Source organism: Suncus etruscus, chromosome 5 (genome assembly GCF_024139225.1).
Source record: "Suncus etruscus isolate mSunEtr1 chromosome 5, mSunEtr1.pri.cur, whole genome shotgun sequence".
In the NCBI taxonomy this organism is placed as follows: domain Eukaryota; kingdom Metazoa; phylum Chordata; class Mammalia; order Eulipotyphla; family Soricidae; genus Suncus; species Suncus etruscus.
The window spans coordinates 81,032,536-81,047,416 of NC_064852.1; the positions used below are offsets into that span (position 1 = coordinate 81,032,536).

The 14,881-nt window shown below is 34.3% G+C and overlaps 1 pseudogene; it reads left to right on the forward strand.

The window, feature by feature from the left end:
- The first annotated feature begins 580 nt into the window (after positions 1-580).
- Positions 581-14,417, forward strand: LOC126008613 (ubiquitin carboxyl-terminal hydrolase isozyme L1-like; annotated as a pseudogene).
- The last annotated feature ends 464 nt before the right edge of the window (positions 14,418-14,881 follow it).

Sequence of the window (14,881 nt, forward strand, 5' to 3'; positions counted from 1 at the left end):
AGCAAGGAAGCAGCTCAATAAGAAGAAAATATGTTGTATACTCTGGGTGTCAGGTTAAAATTCTAGTACTGTATGGTACCCAGAGGACCTTTAGGAATAATAGCAAAGGAGGGGTTTGGGATGAGCCTCTGAGCATCACTAATGAGACCCACAAAAAACAAAAGATAATAGTTAAAGGCTGAAGATGAGGAAGAAGTCAAAAAAAGGTCTTAGATCTGTTTACAGACTGAATTCCTTTATTTTGGAAATGAGAAATTTTTTTTTGGTGGTTTTTGGGTCACACCGGGCAGTGCTCAGGGGTTTTTCCTGGCTCCCTGCTCAGAAATTGCCCCTGGCAGGCACAGGGGACCACATGGGATGCCGGGATTCAAACCGATGACCTTCTGTATGAAAGGTAAACACCTTACCTCCATGCTATCTCTCCGGTCCCAGAAATGAGAAATTTTTATGTTATAATTTCACTTATGTTGTACAATAGTTTTTCACTCAAAAGTGACTGATTCTTTATAATAGTTAAACTCATAGTAATTCGCATTCAATTTTTCTAGGATAGGGTAGATATATTTAGCTTCATGTAAAAATGACAAAGATGGTGAGTTAATGAAGTCCACTACTCCCCCGCTTTAACTGTATTTTCTTCTTTCTGTCTTATAATTCTTCATTCGTTAATTGTTCTTATTTTATAGCTTTAGTACTGCATGTTTTAAACACTCATGTGATTAATACATATTTATTAAGTACTGATTATGTACAAGCATGTTGTTAGATGCAAAAACAGCTTTATTAACTAAAATTTTTTTAAATAACATAATTAGTTAGAAGTGAATCCAGCCTTGTAAATCAGATCTTTGCATTTTAGCAAGCCATAGCAAACATGGTAATTTTATTATATGAATCATGATGAAAGTAAATTATTTTATGAAAAGTAAAGTATTTCATGTTTTGGCTTAGTTTATTAGATCCTAAATTTTACTAGATGCTAAATATCAGCTGTCATTCACTTTAATTAAACCCATTAAAACATCATATGTACAGCACCTGTTAAAGAAAAAAGTTTTAATGAGTTAATTTATTTTGATAAAATTTCTCTAAGAAAATAGTCATAATAAACCAATGCTAGGTCACAACTAGCTTATCTCAGCAGCATGTGCTACTTTGCCCCCACTAATGTTTTTAATGCTCAATATGTGATTTAATCTTCATCATTCTTCAATAATGAACATACTCAGTTCATATGAATGGTTTGGTTTGAAAGAAATTGCATGCAAATTATTCTTTACAATTTCCTTTATGAAAGGTAAACTCTTGACAAAGGAGAGCAATGGACAAATAGTACCAGATAAAAGGATTCTTCTTTATCCCTTTCACCAAAATATCCAAACATTCAGTTAAGAAAGAAAAACATCAGTTACATAGCTCGAAAATACAAGATCAACAAAAACCATGTTCAAATGCCTAATGCAAGGCATGTGTCATCAGTTTTCCAGATATTTTCCTTCACCAATGGTCAAACAGATTAGAAAGTTGAACCTAATGCATTATTACTTAGAATATTTAATATTACATCATAGAATATAATATTAAACTTTGATTAACAAAAGGTTCTTTACTAAAAGGTTCTTTACTTCTGACCATATTAACTCTATGATACTGTGAATATCAAAATACCTGTTGGTGTATTGTGATATTGTCTACACAGTCCAGTTATCTTTTTTTTTTTTTTTTTTTTTTTTTTTTGGTTTTTGGGCCACACCCGGTGACGCTCAGGGGTTACTCCTGGCTATGCGCTCAGAAGTTCCTCCTGGCTTGGGGGACCATATGGGACACCGGGGAATCAAACCAAGGTCCATCCAAGGCTAGCGCAGGCAAGGCAGGCACCTTACCTCTAGTGCCACCGCCCCGCCCCAAGTTATCTTTACCTTCTCCAATTACTTATTTGGATATAGAAGAGAGAGAAACAATATTCAATTATATATCACTAGTTATAAGCATATTTATTCATGAAAATTGCACTCATTTTTTATTGTCAAACTATTGTTCAATAACTATTTAATTATTCAATAATTATTCATTATTCAATAATCTTTCCTATGGTGTCTTTATAACCTATTCATATTTTATATCCAGTCTGTTTTGTTTCCCTTCCTCATCTCATTCTTTAAACCTCAATTCCTATAATTCTAGTTGTTCTGTGAGATGTTGGTAAGTAGGTAGACTTTTTTCCCTGGATTCTTTATGGGTCTTTACTTTCCTCTAATTTTTAAATAAAAAAAAGAGAGAGAGAGAAATGAGTTAAGGTCAAGGCATAGTGTAGGAATAAAAAGATAAGCTAAGATACTTAATAATCACTAGTTTATATAAGTTCCTTGACTCTAATCTTTAATAATCCTCTTCTCCTTCCCTTAAACCAAAAGGGTTAGATGTTCACTTCAGAGACTTGACTACAGGCTTATGAATTTGCATAAGTTTTTCAGTGTCCAGGAAGGAAGCAAAACAGTGGTCAGTTTTTAGTGTTATAAAGGCAATAGTTCTTAAAGGAAAAAATAAGTAAGGTGTACATGTAGGGGTGTGGTGGCTGGTGAGTGGAAGGGAGAGATTAATCATCAGAAAAATATAACAGTAGTCACTCTAAATAATAATGCAAATTATAGCTCCAACTTTTTGACCAAGAAACCTGCTTTTCTAGCCCAGAGTAGATCACACAGTACCTTTCAGTCAAGAAAATTATGTTCTCACTACATCTTTATTGTTTCTCAGGAAATCTGAATTTTGAATTCTCAATAGAAGGCTAACAAACTCACCTGTGGAACAGTTACCATTCCTAAAGGACTACATTTGATTTAGTATTATCTCAAAGTGTAGTATGTAAGCATCTTCAACCACTATTTAATTAAATAAAAATATCATGGCATAAGAGACAGGGATTTAATCATTCAGGAAATTTGATATTTAACTTGATACAAGGCTTTAAAAAATGGGCTTTGTTTTTCTATTAAAGAGTAAAAAGAAGAGCACTTTGTAAATACTTACACCTGACAGACTTTGCACTAAGCACTTTGTAATATCTCAGTTAATTGTCATAACAATGAAATGAACTGGTCACTGTTATTGCCATTTACAAGTGAGAGAATGGAATTTTAGATATGTACAAAGGTTTAAGTGAGAATTTCTTCAAGAATTGTGTTTAAATAAGATGTTTTCAATGTTATATTTAAAATAAAATGTTATTTCTATATTATCATATCAATGATCTTTATGAATGATATACACAATGTTTGAGTGATCACTATGAGCACTGTTACATAGAAAACATATTTATGATCTTTTTATTTATAGTATTAAAAAGTATTTACTGTACCTTTAAATAGAATTCCTATTCTCATGCCAGTTGCCTTTTTAATAATACAAAATTTAATATAAAATATATAGAATGTTTCTTTCAATTTTATGCTCAAAAAAAAGGTATGGTCTTAATCTAAGAATTGTATTTACTCTTTTAGATAGAATCTCCAAAATTATCACTATCTAAAATCAATCAATGGCAAATGTAATCTTCAATTAATTAGGACAAATTTAGCTTTTGTCATTTTATAGATGAATTATTTGATCTCTCAATAAGCTAATAAAATTATTAACTCCCTTTCTCCACTCTTTCTCTTTCCCTTCCTACACATTTACTATCTAATGTAAAAATTAGGAAGTAGTAGAACACATTTCTTTTACATTAGTATTATTCTAAGAGAAGAATTAAGCAACAAGAAAATATACAGCATACTGTTAGCATTCTTCTCCAGAGGAGAAGAATGAGACCACACAACTGGAATAAAGTTTAATACTTTAGTCTGTCTGCCACCAAGACCCCCACACTGGCCAGCCAGGGCCATCCCCCAAAGGAGATGAGCCCTGCTCAAGGTCATGAGGAAGATTATATAGGGAAAGAATATAGGAAGGTTCCAACTTTCTGATGATCCTTAAAATGATTGCTATTGTCTAGGTGTACTTTCCTACTGCTCCCTTGTCCTTTCCTGATAGGCTACCTGGTATGAACGGTAGCTTGGGGCGGAGTCTATAGAAAATGGTTTGTGAAGATATAACATGTGGTTTACAGTTACACCATGTGGTTCTTACAAAATGGCGTCTCTCTCTGCTCGGAATCTGCGAAGAGGCCTGCCATGTGGCCTTTACAATATGGCATCCCTCCTTGTTCAGAATTCAGGTCCCAACAATACTTGATATTTTAAATCAAGTATATTTTATTTATATTTCAGGGTAAGAGTGAGCCAAACTTTGCAGTGCTTTGGTGCAACTCCCTATATGGTGCTCTGCAGTTGCTCCCAGAGGTGCTTTGAGGAAAATGTTGTTGGGGATAGAATCTAGGCTTCCAGTAAGCAAAGCATGTATTCTAGCCTGCTGAACTATCACCCAGTAAAGGCTTTCTCATACGTTTAATATTCACTTCTTTTATTTAAATTAAAGTCTTCTCATTTGCAAAATGCTAGTATTTTGTATTCAATTAGCAACATGTTATTTGTTTGGATTTTACTCCACCAGAGAATTAAAATATTTATGAGTTTTGTATTTTTTTCTTCTAATGTTATATGCTATATTAGAGGTTTACAAAATTATTCATAATAGACTTGTTTCAGGCCTACAATGTTCCAGCACATAACCCAACACCAGTGTACTTCCCTCCACCATTGTCCTCATTTTCCACCTGCCCAAGACTACCTCCTTAGCAAGCAAAAAATAATTTATTGTATATTGCTTGTTATAAAAATGTAAATAGAATTATTAAAAAATAGTTCAGTAAAAGAAAATTTATGAAAAGTGATATACTTCACTAAAGTCACTGTCTGAGGATTTACTGAGCTGTTTGTTGCTATTTGAGCCTTCTGTGTTATTTATTTATTTATTTATTTACTTATTTATTTTGGTTTCTAGGTCACACCTCGCAGTGCTCAGGGGGTGCTCCTGGCCCCCTGCTCAGAAATTGCTCCTGGCAGGAGCGGGGGACCATATGGGATGCCAGGATTCAAACCACTGTCCTTCTGCATCTAAAACAAATGCCTTACTGCTGTGCTATTTCTCCGGCCCCCTTTGTTATTTTCCTTCATTGAATTTAGTTTGCTTCTATGCTACCTTCCTATAAAATTTATCGTATTCCTATGGACTGTTGCAATATTTTGGAAACTAGAGGTGTCCTTCAGGAGCTATATAACTGGGAAGAATTTTTTGGCTTGGCATCTCTTGAAATTGTAAATCTATTTAACTTGGGTGTTCATATAACAAAGAGAATGGGTGCAACTGCTTGGGTGTTTACAGGGCAGGAGACTCCTTTTGCCCCGTCCTGAGAGGGTCCCAGAGTTTTCAACCTGAACACCATTGTACCTAGGAGTTTCATCACTTTGGAATCTTTTGTCCCTTGAAGATTAGTCATAGAGGTTGTGAAGCTGGGCCATTTAAAAGCTAGAGACTGCAGGTGTTCTGTCTTAGGCTTCTGGAAGTTCAGGGTTGGGGGGAGGGGAAAGCTTTGTATTTAAACATTTTTTAGCATAATTTAAGTATATTTCAGTGTACTAGTGTTTGGAAGAATTAAAAAAGTGGAAATATGTTTTCTAGTTCTAGTAATGTTTTTGTTGTTGTTAATTTTGGGGCCACACCCAGTGTTGCTCAGGGGTTACTCCTGGCTATGCACTCAAAAAGTGAAAGATAGCTTTGACTATGAGTAAAATTACAAATTGAGGGGGAAATAATGGAGGACACCAAGACCAAACAGTTGTATGAACATTGAGTAGAAATAAAAAATGATCAGGCTTAAACACCAAATTCAAAGCCAACTACAACAGAATTGATACCAATTTACAACAAGCTAGACATAGAAGGGACCACTTATACTAGCAGCCTGGGGTGGGGGGTGCAAAGGAAGGGCAATATGGGATGCATGCTGGGAACAGGGGTGGAGGGAGAACAACATTGGTGGTAGGAATGCCCCTGACTCAATGTCACTATATACCTAAAATACTACTGTGAATGATTTGTAATCCACTTTGGTCAAGAAAAAAATTACTATAAAAAAAGAATAGAAGACTTAATAGATAAAAAATTCATATTTATTTCCAATAGCCTACTTATTTTCATGTAGAAAATCTTGATATATTATAATTTTTGAATCCAGTTGAAGACAAATTAAAAGTTAAAGTTAAAAACTTGAAAAAAAAACGTTTCTTTCTAAAGATTTTGTCATAGTATTTTCCTATAAATTCCTTTGAACAGTAAAATTTGTTTTTCTTAAAATGGTCAAAAACTTTGAAATGTTTATAATTAAACATTTATAATACAATTAACAAGTCTGCCCAATTTAGGAGTATATAATAGTTTTGAGTTATCATTAGAACAGAAAATGTTAGACACAAGAGATTTAATATGATTTTTCTTTTAGTAAATCAATGTGAAAATTTATGTGTATCTTAAAGTGGGTTAAATAGTTTTCCTTATAAAACCACATTTTCCATGAAGTTTTGTCATGGTAGATTGACCTAAACAATGTATAATCTAAACCTTATAAAGGGAAATAGAACTACTATGAAATGTCTTGTATTCTTTGGTTTGAGGGCTATACCCAGTGATGTGTTTACTCCTGGTTCAGGATATCACTCCTGGGGTACTTTGGGGATCATTTGGTACCATACTGATTGCCATGGATGAAACTTAGGACAAATATATGCAAGACAAGTGCTCTACCACTGTACTGGTACTATATCCCTCTGCTTAATTTTTATGATTTGATTTCTTCTATCTCATTATATATGTTAGGCATTCATAAACTTTACTTAATAAGTCATTTTAAGCCTATATTGGCTTTTAGAATGTGCTTAAGTATGTTTTAGTATCTTAAGTTGCTTTTATTTTTCTATATCTACTTCATATTGAAGTGATTATTACTCAAATGCATGGTTTGTGGAACCATAAATTAAAAAGGACCTTTGAATCTTTCACGGTCTGGAACAAAACCTGATAGTAGTCTAAACTTTCATATATAAGTCATATCTTCAATCTCTGGCATATAATAACTTAAAAATAATTAGTAATCCTAAAGTCTTTGTTCAACATTAAAGCTGGGGCCCGGAGAGATAGCACAGCGGCGTTAGCCTTGCAAGCAGCCGATCCAGGACCAAAGGTGGTTGGTTCGAATCCCGGTGTCCCACATGGTCCTCCGAGCCTGCCAGGAGCTATTTCTGAGCAGACAGCCAGGAGTAACCCCTGAGCACCGCCAGGTGTGGCCCAAAAACAAAAAAACAAACAAACAAACAAACAAACAAACAAAAAACCAACATTAAAGCTGAATAGATCTTTTAAAAATTTGCTCAATTAATTATGTACTCTTCATTACAATCCTTTAGAGATATCATATTCTCAGAGGTGAGTTGAAAGCCTTTATCTCAAAAGAACCTGAAATCCCTGTTCAGGCTCCTTTTGAGGAAAGTGGAATAAGTAATGAGAGAGCTACCTACAAGTTATTAAGAACTTGGGGATCACTTCCAGCAATACTTGGTCAAATCGGTTCAATACTATTTTATCACAGAGATTTGGTATTCCTTTGGCATAGCCTACTGTGGCCTCCCAATACTATGTTTCTTGGGACTTGTGATGCATATAATAGAACCCAGGTCCTTGTTCATAGTCGGCATGCACCCTTGATTCTTGAGCTAACTTCTTGGCTCTTACCTGTTTCTTCAGCCATCCATCTGTTGAAGGACATCTTGGTTTTTTCCATAGTCTGGCTATTTTAAATTGTGCTGAAATGAATATAGGTGTGAGGAAGGAATTTTTGAATTGTATGTTTGTGTTTCTATGGTATATTCTTAGGAGTGGTATAGCTGGATCATATGGGAGCTCAATTTCCAGGTTTTTGAATAATCTCCATATTGTTTTCCATAAAGGCTGGACTAGAGGTCATTCCCACCAGCACTGTTCTTGTTCTTGTGATGTGTGCCAGTCTCTGTGGCATGACATGGTACCCCATAGTTGTTTTGATTTACTTCTCTTTGATGATTAGTGATGTGGAGCATTTTCATTTGTCTTTTGACCATTTGTATTTCTTCTTTAAGGATGAACTTAGTTTTCTTAATGAACTTCTCAATGAATCTAAATTATGAAGCTCTCTTTTAGCAAAAATTTGTAAGCAGGAGGAAAAAAAGAGAAAAAATGTGTAAGCAGCATATTTCTCTTGTTAATATTAGATTTTCTTACTTTTAGTGGAGGCTTATGAGTCAAATGATAGTAATTAAAACTGATTAGGTATCTGATATTGTCTATCCTTTATAAGAAGAGAAGAACATGATGAGTGTCCTGTGAATCTAAACAATTCTTTACATACTACAATACATTCCTTAATTAGCAATAAAATTTGTAAGTTATTGCATTTTCTATTCAACTATGCCTTTAGTTTTATTTCTTGCTACAACTTATGATTTATTCACCCTATTTCAATTAGAGTGGCAGTAGTCCTTAGTAAAGATTAAAAATGGCACTGCAAGGAAAATGCAGAATTTATAAACTTTGTGTTGTTAAATGAGTTAGGGTTGAACTTTTTTTCTTCATGCCTTCTGTATCTAGAGAATTCCTGTGAAACAAAAAAGCTATGGGTTTGGGTGAGACATGCTTCAAATAACTTTAATGCGTTTACCACTAAATAAACCAAGAAACATTACCTGCTTAATGAAAATCACTTAAAACTTCTTTATATTCATTTATGTATCCTGAGTACCAACTGTATTTGGACAAAAAACAGAATAAATTACATATGTGTTATTATTATGTAAACTTAGCTACCATGAATAATTCTCTTAAAACTTTTAAGTTGCTAACATTATTATAGTAAAGTTATATTTAGTAACCTCTTTCTTTTCTGTTTTTAAATAACCTTACCCCACAATTCTATTCTATTCAATCTTCAAATGTCCAAATTAGTCAATTATATTATGTATGTTATTGGAGTAATACAAAAGTAAAGAAAGTACCTGATATTTTCCTCTCCATAAGATAACTTTCAATTTATGGTGTTAAGTTTTACACAATAGTATTTACATAAATCAGAATGAACATTTAAGGTGGTATGAGAAATGAACATGGCTTAGACAAAAGTATCCGGGCAAGCTTTTAATTGGAGGTGAGCCCTGAAATTTTGTATTGAAAGATGGGTAAAAAGAACGTCATGGAAACAAAATGCCAAAGGGAGAAATTTGCTATTTCATATTGAGAGGAATATGATTTTCTTTAGGCAAAATTTAATCTCTGGTTCATCATGGAAAAAATTGTACTGAAATGGAAAAATCAAACTGTTGAAATTTTTAATTTGTTCTGAAAATCAAATTCAATAGATTTAATTCATTCCACATGGTCCCAACTATGAATTTAATTTAATTCAAACTCTTGTCATTCTTATGTTTTTACATAATATATTCAGGGTGAGAAAAAGAGAGATTATGGACTCTATTAGGCTGTTCAGATTAGAAAGTTTATCAAGGAAATAGAAATATAGAATTATACTTATGTTTTGTTAATTATATATAATCAATTTCATTTTCCAAGATTCTCATGAAAAAAATTAAACCACAAATTTCAATAATTTTTAGTAAAACTGAAATTATAGACCAATATTTGGAGATAGAGACAATAACTTAAGTGATATACACTTTCCATTTAATTCACCAACTACTTATTGAGCATCTCTTTAGTACTTTGTGTTTTTTTTATTTTGGGTGCTTTGAGATTTGAGAGAAAGCATGTAAAATTTGATTGTTACCACATTTGAAAATTACTTATTTTGATAGAATTATTCTATATTGTAAAAACTAATACTTGGCTAAATTTTGGTGGAATTTAGTGACATTTTTTAATGAGTACTATTTGCAGGTATCTTCTTACCGCTATATCCTCAATTTTCTCATTCTTATTTCAAAATTGTAAATAGTGTAAAAAGATAGAACAAGGGGGGCCGGAGAGATAGCATGGAGGTAAGGCATTTGCCTTTCATGCAGGAGGTCATCGGTTCGAATCCTGGCGCCCCATATGGTCCCCCGTGCCTGCCAGGAGCAATTTCTGAGCCTGGAGCCAGGAATAACCCCTGAGCACTGCCGGGTGTGACCCAAAAACCACAAAAAAAAAAAAAAAGATAGAACAAGATTTTGTCACTTGCACTTTGGCTAAAGAAAAGGCAAGGCATAAATGAACTATTAAGGGTTAAGTATTTTTTCATTGAAGGTAAAACAAATATGACTTGTTTAAAAAAAGAAAGTGAATCCTGTCTATTGCAGATTTTGTTATAGAGTCATGTCATCTTCTAAAAACAATTTTCTGGTCTCCTGAGACACCCATCACTGTGGATGTAGGAATATCATACTAGTTAAGTGAAAATTTCTGTAATCCAAAAGTTAACAGGATGTCAATCTGATTTGGTTTTGTGTTTTATATTTTTTGTATATTTTCTTGTATGTCAAAGTTATAATGAATACAAAACCAAAAGAACAAAGAAAAAAATCAATAAAATAATAGCAATGTTAAAACATTTGTTGAACACTGAAATAAAATTGAGGTATGGGAAAATTGGAGAAGGAATAAGAATTTCATTCAAGGGGTTTTCTGGATGCATTACTTATCTAAATTTTAGTAGCTATACTTTCATAGTCCCCTCTTGAAATAAAAATTACCTATATATTATATGATTAAATCCTCTTTATGGTTCATAACTAACTGCTGATACTCAATGTTTATTCCTCATGGTGCTCAGGGAACCATATTTAATGCAGAAGATTGAAAGCTTGACTGGGGTTATTTCTTCACAACGTACATGCCTTAGCCATTGGATTGTCACTGCCACCCTATATTAAGTTCTTTCACAAATTCTGTGCAGTAGTTAATATGGCATTTATTTTGTGTCTGTAAAAAAATCATTAAAAATGTTGTCTAAAAACTAATTAATGATAATAGTGGTTTGGTGGAGGGAATATAGGTGTCCTGTCATGATGAAAAAAATTTTGAAAGGTAAAAATCAACCCAAGCTTTCAATATATAGACTTCGTTATAATGAAGAAGGCAAGCACAGCAGCATAATCTGTCTGAATACATTGTTTTACTGTTGTCTTATGTTGTAATTGGATCCACATTTCATTAATTAAAAATTGATTTTATGAAAATCATGAATTGATCAGCGTCTTCCTCAACTTAAAAGAAAATTCCAAATAAAGAGCAATTGACCACAGTGACAATACGGTGGTTAAGGCATGTGCCTTGTGAACAGCTAACCCCAGTTCAAGCTTTCAAACTTCTGCTTTGCATATGATCCCCTGAGCACCATGAGGAATGAACTTTGATCATCATCAGTTAGGAACCACAAAAAGAGGGTTTAATTATTTAATGTATAAGTAAATTTTTATATGTCTGACCAGGTAGAGCATTTAACACAACCAGCTCAATAATCTGTTTGGTTAGAAATTGGCGAAGAGACCATGGTTCTATCCCCTGGCATCCCATATTGTCCCCCAAGCCAGGAGCCATTTCTTAGCACCGAGCCAGGAGTAACCCCTGAGCATCACCAGATGTGACCCAGAAAAAAAAAAAGAAAGACAGAGAGAAGGAAGAAAGAAAGAAAGAAAGAAAGAAAGAAAGAAAGAAAGAAAGAAAGAAAGAAAGAAAGAAAGAAAGAAAGAAAGAAAGAAAGAAGAGAAGAGAGAGAGAGTAGAAAGAAAGAAAGAGAGAGAGAGAGAGAGAGAGAGAGAAAGAAAGAAAGAAAGAAAGAAAGAAAGAAAGAAAGAAAGAAAGAAAGAAAGAAAGAAAGAAAGAAAGAAAGAAAGAAAGAAAGAAAGAAAGAAAGAAAGAAAGAAAGAAAGAAGAAAGAAAGAAAGAAGAAAGGAGGGAGGGAGGGAGGGAGGGAAGGAGGAAGGAAGGAAGGAAGGAAGGAAGGAAGGAAGGAAGGAAGGAAGGAAGGAAGGAAGGAAGGAAGGAAGGAAGGAAGGAAGGAAGGAAGGAAGGGCCACAAATTGAAGTGTTTGCTTAAACTTCATAGCATGGATTTTTACAACAGTAAAATTGTTTTTCTTGACATTTTTAGAAGACCGAGGTGAAAGTAAACAAATCTTAAAGTCCAAAAATGACTACTTATGGTAGATATTATTTAGTAATGTAATTTTACAGGAAACATGTGATAGTTTCTAGGAGTGACATGTGTCATCTTCTCATGTGAAACCATGTAGAATGTAATTTTACAGTTGGGTGAATTCTCAAGGCAGGACACAGAGATCTGGCTATGGGATGCCCATTAATGTCAAAAGGAGCCAAGGGACTCTATCCCTCATATTCCTCTAGTCTTAGTGAATATACCTGCATTAGTTTGCTGTGAGAGAAGTTCCTTCCTTCTCTGGCAATTCTTCGTTTTAGTGTTCACCATCAGCTATGGATATTTATATAACTATCTTGATTCTTAGAATTGTCTGTGTTCTATCATGGCATTAAAAAAGAGAAGTCATGCATTTTTGCTTTATATAATTCAAGGTTGATTTTGTGAATATTAAAAAGCCACCGTGAATATAAATATTTAATATTATGTGAAATAGATGTCATATAAGAAAAGCTATGCAAATCAAAGAAAAAAATTACCAATGTAATGGTGCATAATTATAATTCTATAAAAGTATGATGCATATGGTTTCATCCCTAGAATAATATTATAATGGAAAGAAACCAGGAAGAAAGCTTAACGTGGTATAAATCTATGTGGCCTGTATGAGGCCTTAAGTTTGGTTCTTATAACATCAACATCTCTTGATATAACTGCAAATGGCTCTGGTGGCTCCTGAGCATCAAATCTTGGATTCTGATCTGCTAAGCCTTGCACAACTGGGAATAACTTCAGAAAAAAAATCCATGCAAAAATGTATAATTCAATTTTTAACATCTTTGTTTCTATTTCTTCCACATAGAAAATAATATTTTCTATTAATAAACAGAGTATTAAAAACACCAGAGATTTTTAAATATCATCTGAATATCTACTCAAGGACTCATTTTTATCAGTTTTAAGGAATTTCATATGTATTTCGGAGGAGCACACTCATGGCAGCTCATTTTTATTTTTTTGGGGGGGAAACCCAGTGACGCTTAGGGATTACTCCTGGGTATGCACTCAGAAATCACTCTTGGCTTGGAGGACCATATGGGACACCTGGGGGATAGAACCATGGTCCGTTCTAGGCTAGCACGAGCAAGGCAGACGCTTTACTGCTCCGTGCCACTGCACCGGCCCCTAATGGCAGTTCTTAAAAGCCCATTGCCAAAAATGCTCAGGAGATCATTTGTGGTTCTTGGGATTGAACTGATTTTGATTGTGTTCAATACAGGTACCTTGTCCCCAATACTATCTTTTTGTTCTCTGTAGTATGTACTTTTTTAGAGGGGTCACACTCAGGGTAGCTCAGGGGTTACTCCTGGCTCTGTGCTCAGAAATCGCCCCTGGCAAGCTCAGGGAGCCATATAAGATACCAGGATTTGAACCATTGTCCCCCAAGCCAGGGACAATTTCTGAGCACTTAGCCAGGAGTAACCCCTGAGCATCAAACGGGTGTGGCCCAAAAAACAAACAAAACAAAACAAAAAGCAGAACAATTAGAACCTCTAGGTTTTTTTCTTCTTCAAACACTTTGAACAAGTATTTGCCATTTTCCTCTGTGAAGATACAGCTTAAAACAATAAATGTCAACTCTAAGATGCTGAACAAAGTTCTGACCAGGTTGGGGCTCACCACTAACCAGTGGTGCTTTGCAGACAGATTGGGGTAGGGTATATCTAAACTGTGTGCTTGTGTCAGCCTGTGAGCCTGTTTCCTTTCACTGTTCAGCATGAGAATTTCAGGAAAATTCATATTAAAGAACTGAAGGGACAAACAGAGATGCAAAAGTGTCCTTCATGAAAAAGACAAGAGGGAATTCCTGTGGTAATATCCAGCTGATCCAACCAATAACCAAGACAAATTGCAGTTTGATGATAGGTCAGTCCTGTAACAGTGTTTTTCTGAAATGGAAAAGTTATCCTCTGAAGACTGAAACAAATATTTTGAAAAAAGTAAGGGTATAAGTAACACTGAGTATTGGTAACACAAAGGCCATTCTTCCCAGGCAGCTCATAATAACATGGTCTAGAAGAGCCAGAGGATGGCAAAGTCATCTTTTATTTTATTCTATTTAATAATGTAGAAGGCTACTTCTATGAAATTGATAAACAATGCATTTTCACAGGAACCATAGATCAAGTTCATTGGATTAGCTGCTAAGGGATGGTGCCAAGGTGTGTACAGAGAATTTGTTGAGCATGAGGAAATAGAAGTCAGGTTTTCTTCCCTGGCCCTTATTAAGGCAGCCTTGTAAGGAGCTTTAGAGTTTCCCTCTTCCCTTATATGTGAACATTTTTCCTTTGCCAATGCATTCATGAGATGTGCTCATGCTGATAGCATACAGTTATCCTCCTTTGGTTCTTCAGATATGTTCTTTTCCTCAGCCACATTCAAGCCCCAGCAGAGCTAAGCTATTTATGGAACAGAATTGGGTACAAGCTTCAGAGACTGAAATGTTTCCTCCCACCCAATGTGTATCTTAAACTGCAATAGTAATGCTTTAAATGGCTTCTTCTGTTTTATGTTTATAAGTAAAGGCCTTAGATATAGTTGATGCTTGATTTTATATAGTTAAGTTTGATCTTAAAAAATATAAAACATTTCTGGTGATAAGATATTAGCCTTAAAACAAACAAAAACAAAACAAAGCAAAACAAAAACAACAAAAAGCTAGAAACTGGTTTCTTTAACATTTTGTATTTGTATTTTCCTTGGCAT